This window comes from Rutidosis leptorrhynchoides, chromosome 3 (genome assembly GCF_046630445.1).
Source record: "Rutidosis leptorrhynchoides isolate AG116_Rl617_1_P2 chromosome 3, CSIRO_AGI_Rlap_v1, whole genome shotgun sequence".
Classification (NCBI taxonomy): Eukaryota; Viridiplantae; Streptophyta; class Magnoliopsida; order Asterales; family Asteraceae; genus Rutidosis; species Rutidosis leptorrhynchoides.
In genome coordinates, this window is record NC_092335.1 from 377,605,266 (window position 1) to 377,616,065 (window position 10,800).

The window sequence follows — 10,800 nt, forward strand, 5'->3', positions numbered from 1 at the left end:
TTTGTTGTAAGTTATATTGATGAATTTGTAATTGTTGTTGTTGCATAAGTTGTTATTGTTGTTGTTCAAGAGTCAATCGTTGATTCGAATAGAAACTTTGAAAGTTAGGATATGGTGAAGCGCTCAGGTTGGATGAAGATGCCCCAAAGGTGTTCGGGTAAGATGAACCGCCATATGTGAATGAGATGGAAGAAGATCCTCCGTAGAGTAAATTGGTAAATGAATTCGGTAAACCGGAGAAATCGTTTTCATTTTCGTTAAAATTTGAGTTTGAGTTATTGTAGGGGTTTTTCATATGGTTTAAAAAAATGAAGATTGATGGAGAGGATTTTAATAGATGAATATATGAGAGTGTTGTGTTGATATATGATAAAAATGTGATATATATAGAGTAATAATAAATAAAATAATTTTTTTTATTTACATTAAACATCCCGCTCCTCCCCCCGGACGGATACCCTAACGTCTCAATTTTCTGGTCCAATCATGCATTGCCACGTACCCTTGCCGCCCCTCTCTCCTCTGCGTGATTCCAAGACAAACACGCCGAGACTTACGCCTGAAATGTCCCGTTCATAATAATTATAAACGTTTCATATTAATTTATTTCGTTGCGATGTTTTGACCTCTATATGAGACGTTTTTCAAAGACTGCATTCGTTTTTTTTGAAACAAACCATAACCTTTACATTTGCGATAAAGGTTTAAAATATTACGAAGATTATCAAATAATGATAAATCTAAAATGTAGCGTTTTCACACGACCATTACATAATAGTTTACAATAATATTACACAACAACTTAAGTCTTCGAATGCAGTTTTTAAACAATATTGTATAAGCATGCAGACTCCAATCCTGTCTTTATTTAGCATGCAACAGCGGAAGCTCTTAATAATCACCTGAGAATAAACATGCTTTAAATGTCAACAAAAATGTTGTTGACCTATCGGTTTAACCTATATATCAAATTATATTAATAGACCACAAGATTTCATTTTTTATAATTAACTGCACGAACACTCATCTGCAAAAAAATATAATACAGGAACACTCATCTGTATAAAAATCATTCATATGAAGAACACCTGACAACTGACATTAACTAATGCATATAGAATATCCCCAAATATACAGGTACACTCCTCTGTATATAAAAATCGAAGTACTAAAGCATCTATAACCTGGATGGGGTTCGTTAGGCCCATAGATCTATCTTCAGGATTCGCGTCAATTAGTGGCGTTCACTAATTCTTAGGTTACCAAGCAAAAGGGTGATATTCAATAAGATAATTCAATCATAGAATGTAACTTTTAAGTACTTGTGTCTATTTTGTAAATCATTTATAAAACTGCATGTATTCTCATCCCAAAAATATTCGATAGTAAAAATGGGACTATTACTCACTTTCACAGATTATCCCTTCGTCGAAAAATAATACTTGGCAACTGGTTGATTCACGAACCTATAACAAATATATACATATATATCAAAGTATGATCGAAATATATTCACAATATGTTTTATTATGTTTTAACGATTTAAGTTTGTTAAGTTAAAAATCCAACGTTCGTAGTCCACAATTAGTTGTCCACAGTTAGTAGTACATAAATAAATCAATATATATTATCTCGAATCAATCCACGACCCAGTATATACAAGTCTCAGACTCGATCACAACTCAAAGTATATATATTATTTTGGAATCAACCTCAACCCTGTATAGCTAACTCGAACATTACCACATATAGAGTGTCTATGGTTGTTCCAAATAATATGTATAGATGACGTCGATATGATATGTCAAAACATTGTATACGTGTCTATGGTCTATCAAGGTTACATAATATATGTTAGACTATATGTATAATACAATATAAGTTAGTTAAGTTATGGTTAGTATAGATTTTTGTAAATTCATCCCGTAGTCAAATTAACCATTTTTAACTAATTTTGTTTTACCCATCATTTCTTCGTTTTAAATCCGTTTTGAGTGAATCAAATTGCTATGGTTTCATATTGAACTGAAATTTATGAATCTAAACATAAAATGTATAAGTTTATAGTCGAAAATATAAGTTACAAGTTATTTTTTTAAAAGATAGTCATTTCAGTCGAAAGAACGACGTCTTGATGACCATTTTGAAAAACATACTTCCACTTTGACTTTAACCATGATTTTTGGATATAGTTTCATGTTCGAAAAATCATTTTCCCAGAAGAACAACTTTTAAATCAAAGTTTATCATAGTTTTTAATTATCTAACCCAAAACAGCCCCCGGTTTCACTACGACGGCGTATGTCCGGTTTTACGGTGTTCTTCGTGTTTCCAGGTTTTAAATCATTAAGTTAGCATATCATATAGATATAGAACATATGTTTAGTTGATTTTAAAAGTCAAGTTAGAAGGATTAACTTTGATTGCGAACAAGTTTAGAATTAACTAAACTATGTTCTAGTGATTACAAGTTTAAATCTTCGAATAAGATAGTTATATATATATGAATCGAATGATGCTATGAACATCATTACTACCTCAAGTTTAGTAGGTAAACCTATTGGAAATGACAAGAAATGATCTAGCTTCAAAGGGTCTTGGATGGCTTGAAAGTTCTTGAAGTAGAACCATGACACAAAAACAAGTTCAAGTAAGATTTTTACTCGAATTAAGATAGTTTATAGTTATAGAAATCGAATAAAAGTTTGAATATGAATTATACCTTGAATTAGAATGATAACTTACTGTAAATAACAGAGGTTTCTTGATCTGAGATGATTACTTGGAATGGATTAGAAAGCTTGGAAGTAGACTTGTAAACTTGAAAGTGTTCTTGAAGTTTACTTGAGTAGTTGTTTTGAAAGTTGATCTAGGTTAGGATTTATGAGCTAGATTGAGCTAGATTTTGTTGAATATGATGAAGAACACTTAGAACACCAAGAGAGAACTTGAGAGAGAGTAGTTTGATGCATGAAAGTTGGAATCAAAATGTGTTTATGGTTGGTGACAATTCACGTGAAAGATGGCCATGGATATAGGCTCCATTAGTTTGTAATTTTGTGAGATATTTCATACTAGTTGCCAAATGATGGTTCCCAAATATTTAGGTGACTCACAAGGGCTGCTAAAAGCTGATCATTGGAGTGTATATACCAATAGTAAAACATTTAGAAGCTGGGTATTGTACGAGTACGAATACGGGTGCATACGAGTAGAATTGTTGATGAAAATGAATGAGAATGTAATTGTAAGCATTTTTGCTAAATAGAAGTACTTTGATATGTGTCTTAAAGTCTTTCAAAAGTGTACTAATACATCTTAATACACTACATGTATATACATTTTAACTGAGTCGACAAGTCATCATTAGTCGTTACATGTAAGTGTTGTTTTGAAACATTTAAGTTAACGATCCTGTTAAATGTAATTAATCCCTTGTTTATTATAAGAAATGAGATGTTAAATTATTACATTATCATGATATTATGATGTATGAATATATCCTAATATGATATATATACATTACAATGTCGTTACAACGATAATCGTTACATATATGCCTCGTTTCAAAATTCTTAAGTTAGTAGTCTTGTTTTACATATGTAGTTCATTGTTAACATACTTAATGATATATATAATTATCATTTTATCATGTTAAATATAGTGTAACAATATCTTAATATAATTCATATGTATTTAGTAAGACGTTGTTATAACGATAATCATTATGTATATCGTTTCGAGCTTCTTAATTCAATAATCTCATTTTTTATGTATATCACTCATTGTTAATATACTTAGTGAGATACTTACTTATCATAATCTCATGTTAACCATATATATGTCCATATATATATATCATCATGTAGTTTTTACAAGTTTTTAACGTTCGTGAATCGCCGGTCAACTTGGGTGGTCAATTGTCTATATGAAACTCATTTCAAATAACAAGTCTTAACAAGTTTGATTGCTTAACATGTTGGAAATATTTAATCATGCAATAAAAATAGTTTTCATTTAATATATATAATCATGGAAAAGTTCGGGTCACTACAGTACCTACCCGTTAAATAAATTTCGTCCCGAAATTTCAAGCTGTTGGAGGTGTTGACGCATTTTCTGGAAATAGGTGCGGGTATTTTTTTTTTTCATCTGATCTTCACATTCCCAGGTGAACTCGGGTCCTCTACGAGCATTCCATCGAACCTTAATAATTGGTATTTTATTTTGCTTAAGTCTTTTAACCTCACGATCCATTATTTCGACAGGTTCTTCGATGAATTGAAGTTTTTCATTGATTTGAATTTCGTCTAACGGAATAGTGAGATCTTCTTTAGCAAAATATTTCTTCCGATTCGAGACATGAAAATTATTATGTACCCCGACGAGTTGTTGAGGTAAGTCAAGTCGGTAAGCTACTGGTCCGACACGATCTATAATCTTGAATGGCCCAATGTACCTTGGATCTAGTTTCCCCCGTTTACCAAATCGAACAACGCCCTTCCAAGGTGAAACCTTAAGCATGAACATTTCTCCAATCTCAAATTCTATATCTTTTCTCTTAATTTCCGCGTAGCTCTTTTGTCGACTTTGGGCGATTTTCAACCGTTGTTGAATTTGAATGATTTTCTCTGTAGTTTCTTGGAGAATTTCTGGACCCGTAATCTGTCTATCCCCAACTTCACTCCAACAAATTGGAGACCTGCACTTTCTACCATAAAGTGCCTCAAACGGTGCCATCTCAATACTCGAGTGGTAACTGTTGTTGTAGGAAAATTCTGCTAACGGTAGATGTCGATCCCAACTGTTTCCAAAATCAATAACACATGCTTGTAGCATGTCTTCAAGCGTTTGTATCATCCTTTCGCTCTGCCCATCAGTTTGTGGGTGATAGGCAGTACTCATGTCTAGTCGATTTCCCAATGCTTGTTGTAATGTTTGCCAAAACCTTGAAACAAATCTTCCATCCCTATCAGAGATAATAGAGATTGGTATTCCATGTCTGGAGACAACTTCCTTCAAGTATAATCGGGCCAACTTCTCCATTTTATCATCTTTTTTCATTGGCAGAAAGTGTGCTGACTTGGTGAGACGATCGACTATTACTCAAATTATATCATAACCACTTGCAGTCCTTAAAAATTTAGTAATGAAATCCATGGTAATGTTTTTCCATTTCCATTCCGGGATTTCAGGTTGTTGAAGTAGTCCTGATGGTTTCTGATGTTCAGCTTTGACCTTAGAACACGTCAAACATTCTCCTACGTATTTAGCAATATCGGTTTTCATACCCGGCCACCAAAAGTGTTTCTTGAGATCTTTATACATCTTTCCCACTCCAGGATGTATTGAGTATCTGGTTTTATGTGCTTCTTTAAGTACCATTTCTCTCACATCTCCAAAATTTGGTACCCAAATTCTTTCAGCCCTATACCGGGTTCTGTCTTCCCTAATATTAAGATGTTTTTCCGAACCTTTGGGTATTTCATCCTTCAAATTTCCCTCTTTTAAAACTCCCTGTTGTGCCTCCTTTATTTGAGTAGTAAGGTTAGTACGAATAATTATATTCATAGCTTTTACCGGCATATGTTCTCTGTCCTTTCTACTCAAAGCGTCGGCTACCACATTCGCCTTCCCCGGGTGGTAACGAATCTCATATTCGTAATCATTCAACAACTCAATCCACCTACGCTGCCTCATGTTCAGTTGTTTCTGATTAAATATATGTTGGAGACTTTTGTGATCGGTATATATAATACTTTTGATCCCATATAAATAGTGCCTCCAAGTCTTTAATGCAAAAACAACAGCGCCCAATTCCAAATCGTGAGTCATATAATTTTGTTCGTGAATCTTCAATTGTCTAGACGCATAAGCAATTACCTTCGTTCGTTGCATTAATACACAACCGATACCTTGCTTTGAAGCATCACAATAAATCACAAAATCATCATTCCCTTCAGGCAATGATAATATAGGTGCCGTAGTTAACTTTTTCTTCAACAATTGAAATGCTTTCTCTTGCTCATCCTTCCATTCAAATTTCTTCCCTTTATGCGTTAATGCAGTCAAGGGTTTTGCTATTTTGGAAAAATCTTGGATGAATCTTCTGTAGTAACCAGCCAATCCTAAAAATTGGCGTATATGCTTCGGAGTTTTCGGGGTTTCTCAGTTTTCAGCGGTTTCAATCTTTGACGGATCCACCTGAATACCTTCCTTGTTTACTACGTGACCGAGGAATTGAACTTCTTTCAACCAAAATGCACACTTTGAAAACTTACCGTACAATTTTTCTTTCCTCAACAATTCTAACACTTTTCTCAAATGTTCTCCGTGCTCTTGATCATTCTTTGAGTAAATAAGGATGTCATCGATGAAAACAATGACAAACTTGTCAAGATATGGTCCATACACTCGGTTCATGAGGTCCATGAATATATCTGGTGCATTAGTCTATCCAAACGGCATAACCATAAACTCATAATGATCGTAACGCGTTCTAAAAGTAGTCTTTGGAATATCATCCTCCTTCACCCGTATTTGATGATACCCGGAACATAAATCGATCTTCGAATAAACCGACGAGCCTTATAGTTGATCAAATAAGTCGTCAATTCGTGGTAGTGGGTAACGATTCTTGATAGTAAGTTTGTTCAACTCTCGGTAGTCGATACACAACCTGAATGTACCATCCTTCTTTTTGACAAACAAGACAGGAGCTCCCCATGGTGATGTGCTTGGTCGAATGAAACCTCGTTCTAAAATTTCTTATAGTTGACTTTGTAATTCCTTCATTTCACTGGGTGCGAGTCTGTATGGAGCACGAGCTATTGGTGTAGCTCCTGGTACAAGATCTATTAGAAATTCCATAGATCGGTGTGGAGGTAGTCCCGGTAATTCTTTCGGAAATACATCGGGAAATTCTTTTGTGGCGGGAACATCATTGATGTTCTTATCTTCGGTTTGTATTTTCTCGACGTGTGCTAGAACGGCATAGCAACCTTTTCTTATTAGCTTTTGTGCCTTCAAGTTACTAATAAGGTCAGCTTCGCGTTGCTCTTTTCTCCGTACACCATTAAGGGTTTTCTCTTTTCGCGCATAATGCGAATCGCATTTTTGTAACAAACGATTTCTGCTTTCACCTCTTTCAACCAGTCCATGCCAATTATCACATCAAAACTCCCTAACTCTACTGGTATCAAATCAATCTTAAACGTTTCGCTAATCATTTTAATTTCTCTATTCTGACATATTTTATCTGCTGTAATTAATTTACCGTTTGCTAATTCGAGTAAAAATTTATTATCCAAAGGCGTCAATGGACAACTTAATTTAGCACAAAAATCTCTACTCATATAGCTTCTATCCGCACCCGAATCAAATAAAACATAAGCAGGTTTTTCATCAATAAGGAACGTACCCGTAACAAGCTCCGGGTCTTCCTGTGCTTCAACCGCATTTATGTTGAAGACTCTTCCTCAGCCTTGACCATTATTATTCCCCGAGTTTGGACACGTATTTCTGTAATGACCCTTCTTCCTGCATCCGAAACATGTAACGTCGGCATTACTTGTTCCGACGTTATACGTTCCTTTATTTCTGTTAACCGCTGGTCTGTAGACTTCGCACTTTGTAGCACCGTGACCCGTTCTGTTGCATTTGGTGCATAACTCCCTACAAAAGTCATCTAACAGATATTTCTCACACCTTAGGCATTGATTTTTCTGCCTCTTGTTGTTGTTATTGTTGGGGTTGTTGTTCCGGTTGAAATTGTTGTTGGGACGGTTTTTGTAGTGGTTATTGTTGTTGTTGGGGCGTTTGTTGTTGCGATAAATGGTGCGATTGAATTTGTGATTATTGTTGTGATGATTGTTGAGGTGATTGTTACTGTTGTTGTGTTGGTGACTTTTGTCACTGTTTTCTTCCCACTTTCTCTTAACTTGTTTCGTGTTGGCTTCTTCGACCTCCTGTTCTTTAATCCTTCTCTCAATCTGATTTATGAGTTTATGAGCCATTCGACTTGCCTTTTGTATGGAGGTGGGCTCGTGTGAACTCACATCTTCTTGAATCCTTTCTGGTAACCCTTTTATAAATGCATCGATCTTCTCTTCTTCATCTTCGAACGCTCTTGGATACAATAGGCACAACTCTGTGAATTATCGTTCGTACGTGGTAATGTCGAAACCTTGCGTTCGTAATCCTCTAAGCTATACTTTGAGCTTATTAACCTCGTTTCTGGGATGGTACTGCTCGTTCATCAAGTGCTTGAATGCTGACCACGGTAGTGTGTAAGCAGCATCTTGACCCACCTGCTCAAGATAGGTGTTCCACCATGTTAACGCAGTACCCGTGAAGGTATGCATAGCGTACTTTACTTTGTCTTCTTCAGTGCACTTACTTATGGCAAACACCGATTCGACCTTCTCGGTCCACCGTTTTAATCCGATTGGACCCTCGGTTCCATCGAATTCCAGAGGTTTACAAGCAGTGAATTCTTTGTAGGAGCATCCCACATGATTTCTTGTGGAATTAGTTCCACTGCTAGATCCAGAGTTATTGTTGTTATTTTGCATTGTGACCTACACTGCGGCTATGTTTGCTGCAAGAAAAACACGGAAGTCTTCCTCGCTCATGTTCAAGTTCTGACGAGTAGTCGGTGCCATTTCCTTCAAAAATAGCCAAAAGAATTAAGTTAATCATATAGAATATTAAAAGTAGTCAATAGTATTTCGTAGCATAATATGAACTTATTTATAAAAGCTTTTTCTTCATATTAGCGTTTTATAATTTTCCATTCGGGTAGTACCTACCCGTTAAGTTCATACTTAGTAGCTAATATACAATTCAACTACTACAATTCTATATGAAAAACTGATTACAATAATATTTCGCGTTCAAACTATTATAAAAATATTACAACTTAGAATACCGCTATTTTACATATAGCATGAAATATATTACACAATAACTTTGATACAAGGCAGTTGTGAAGACAATTCTAGTTAATACGCAAGTCGTTCAGCAAAAGCAATAAAGACACGTAATTCATAAGTCCATAAACAAGTCATGCATTCGGGTTTTACTAGTATTATTTCCCATCCTTGGTCTTGTGAAAAATAACCGTTGTGGTCGTTGGTAAAACAACATGTTGTAACGTCGTCAAAAGGACGAGGGTTACGTAATGCCCAACAGCCCCGTAACAATCTAAAAACCTTATTTCTCACCCCAACTACTGAATCCGTCACTTGTGGGAATGTTTTATTTAACAGTTGCAATCCGATGTTCTTTTTCTCAATTTGGTGAGAAGCGAACATCACTAAACCGTAAACATAACATGCTTCTTTATATTGCATGTTTGAAGCTCTTTCTAAAGAATGAAGTCCTATGTTGGGATATGTGGAGTCAAAATAGGTTCTCAGCCCGTAGCGTAAAATTGCATCTGAATTTCCCGCATTTAATGCCTTAAAGAAAACACTGCGTAACTTAAAGTCTCCCCAATGTGATATACCCCATCTTTCAAAGGAAAACCTTTTATAAACTAAGGCATGCTTGGAACGTCTTTCAAATGTTTGACAAACTAATTTCACCGTAAATAATTGTGCCGATGAATTCTGACCGACTCTAGACAGGATTTCATCAATCATATCCCCTGGCAGGTCTTCTAAAATTTTTGGTTGTCTATCCTTAACGTCCATTGTGTGTTTTATACTGTAAAATAGACAAGGATTAGATTTGTAAAAGATAATTTACAAACAATACAAGCAATTTTTACATATATCATTGAAGTACAAGCACACTACAATACATATATTACACAACATGATTACTACTCTTCATTCCGACTCACTTGTTTCTTCCTCTTCGGACTTGGTTCGTTTAGCTAATTTCCTAGGGATATATGGTGTTCCTCTAATACGAGCAGTTGTTTTCACAAATGGTTTAGAAAAACCTGGGGGCTTAGATGTCCTCGGGTTATAGTTAAAACTTAAGAAATACGGGGGTTGACGGTATTTCCCATCGGGATATTTCATGTTAACATAAAGTTCATCGGGGTTGGAATTAGATTTTTTCTATATTGATGCCTTTTCCCTTATTGTTTTCTTTTGCTTTTTCAAATTGGGTTGGGGTAATTTCTATAACATTATCGAAATCCTCATCGGGATCCGATTCATCAGAAAATTGGTAATTTTCCCAATATTTTGCTTCCTCGGCGGAAACACCATTGACCATTTTTAACTTTGGTCCATTGGTTGAGAATTTTCTTTTATTTATCTGTTTTTCTGTGATTCCTAATATTTTCTCTTCCAGAACCTCTTCTTCTTCCGGTTTCTCTTCTTCCGGTTCCTCTTCTTCCGGATCCTCTTCGGGAATTTGTGAATCTTCCCAATATATATTCGACTCTTCGTTATTATTCGGTGAGTCGATGGAATTTGTACTAGAGGTAGACATTTATCACACAATATCAAACACGTTAAGAGATTAATATATCACATAATATTTACATGTTAACAATTTGTAGTTTCCAACAAAAAGTGTTAAACAATCATTTTTAAAGAAAACACGGTCGAAGTCCAGACTCACTAATGCATCCTAACAAACTCGATAAGACACACTAATGTAATTTCTAGTTCTCTAAGACCAACGATCGGATACCAACTGAAATGTCCCGTTCATAATAATTATAAACGTTTCATATTAATTGATTTCGTTGTGAGGTTTTGACCTCTATATGAGACGTTTTTCAAAGACTGCATTCGTTTTTTTGAAACAAACCATAACCTTTATATTTGCGATAAAGGT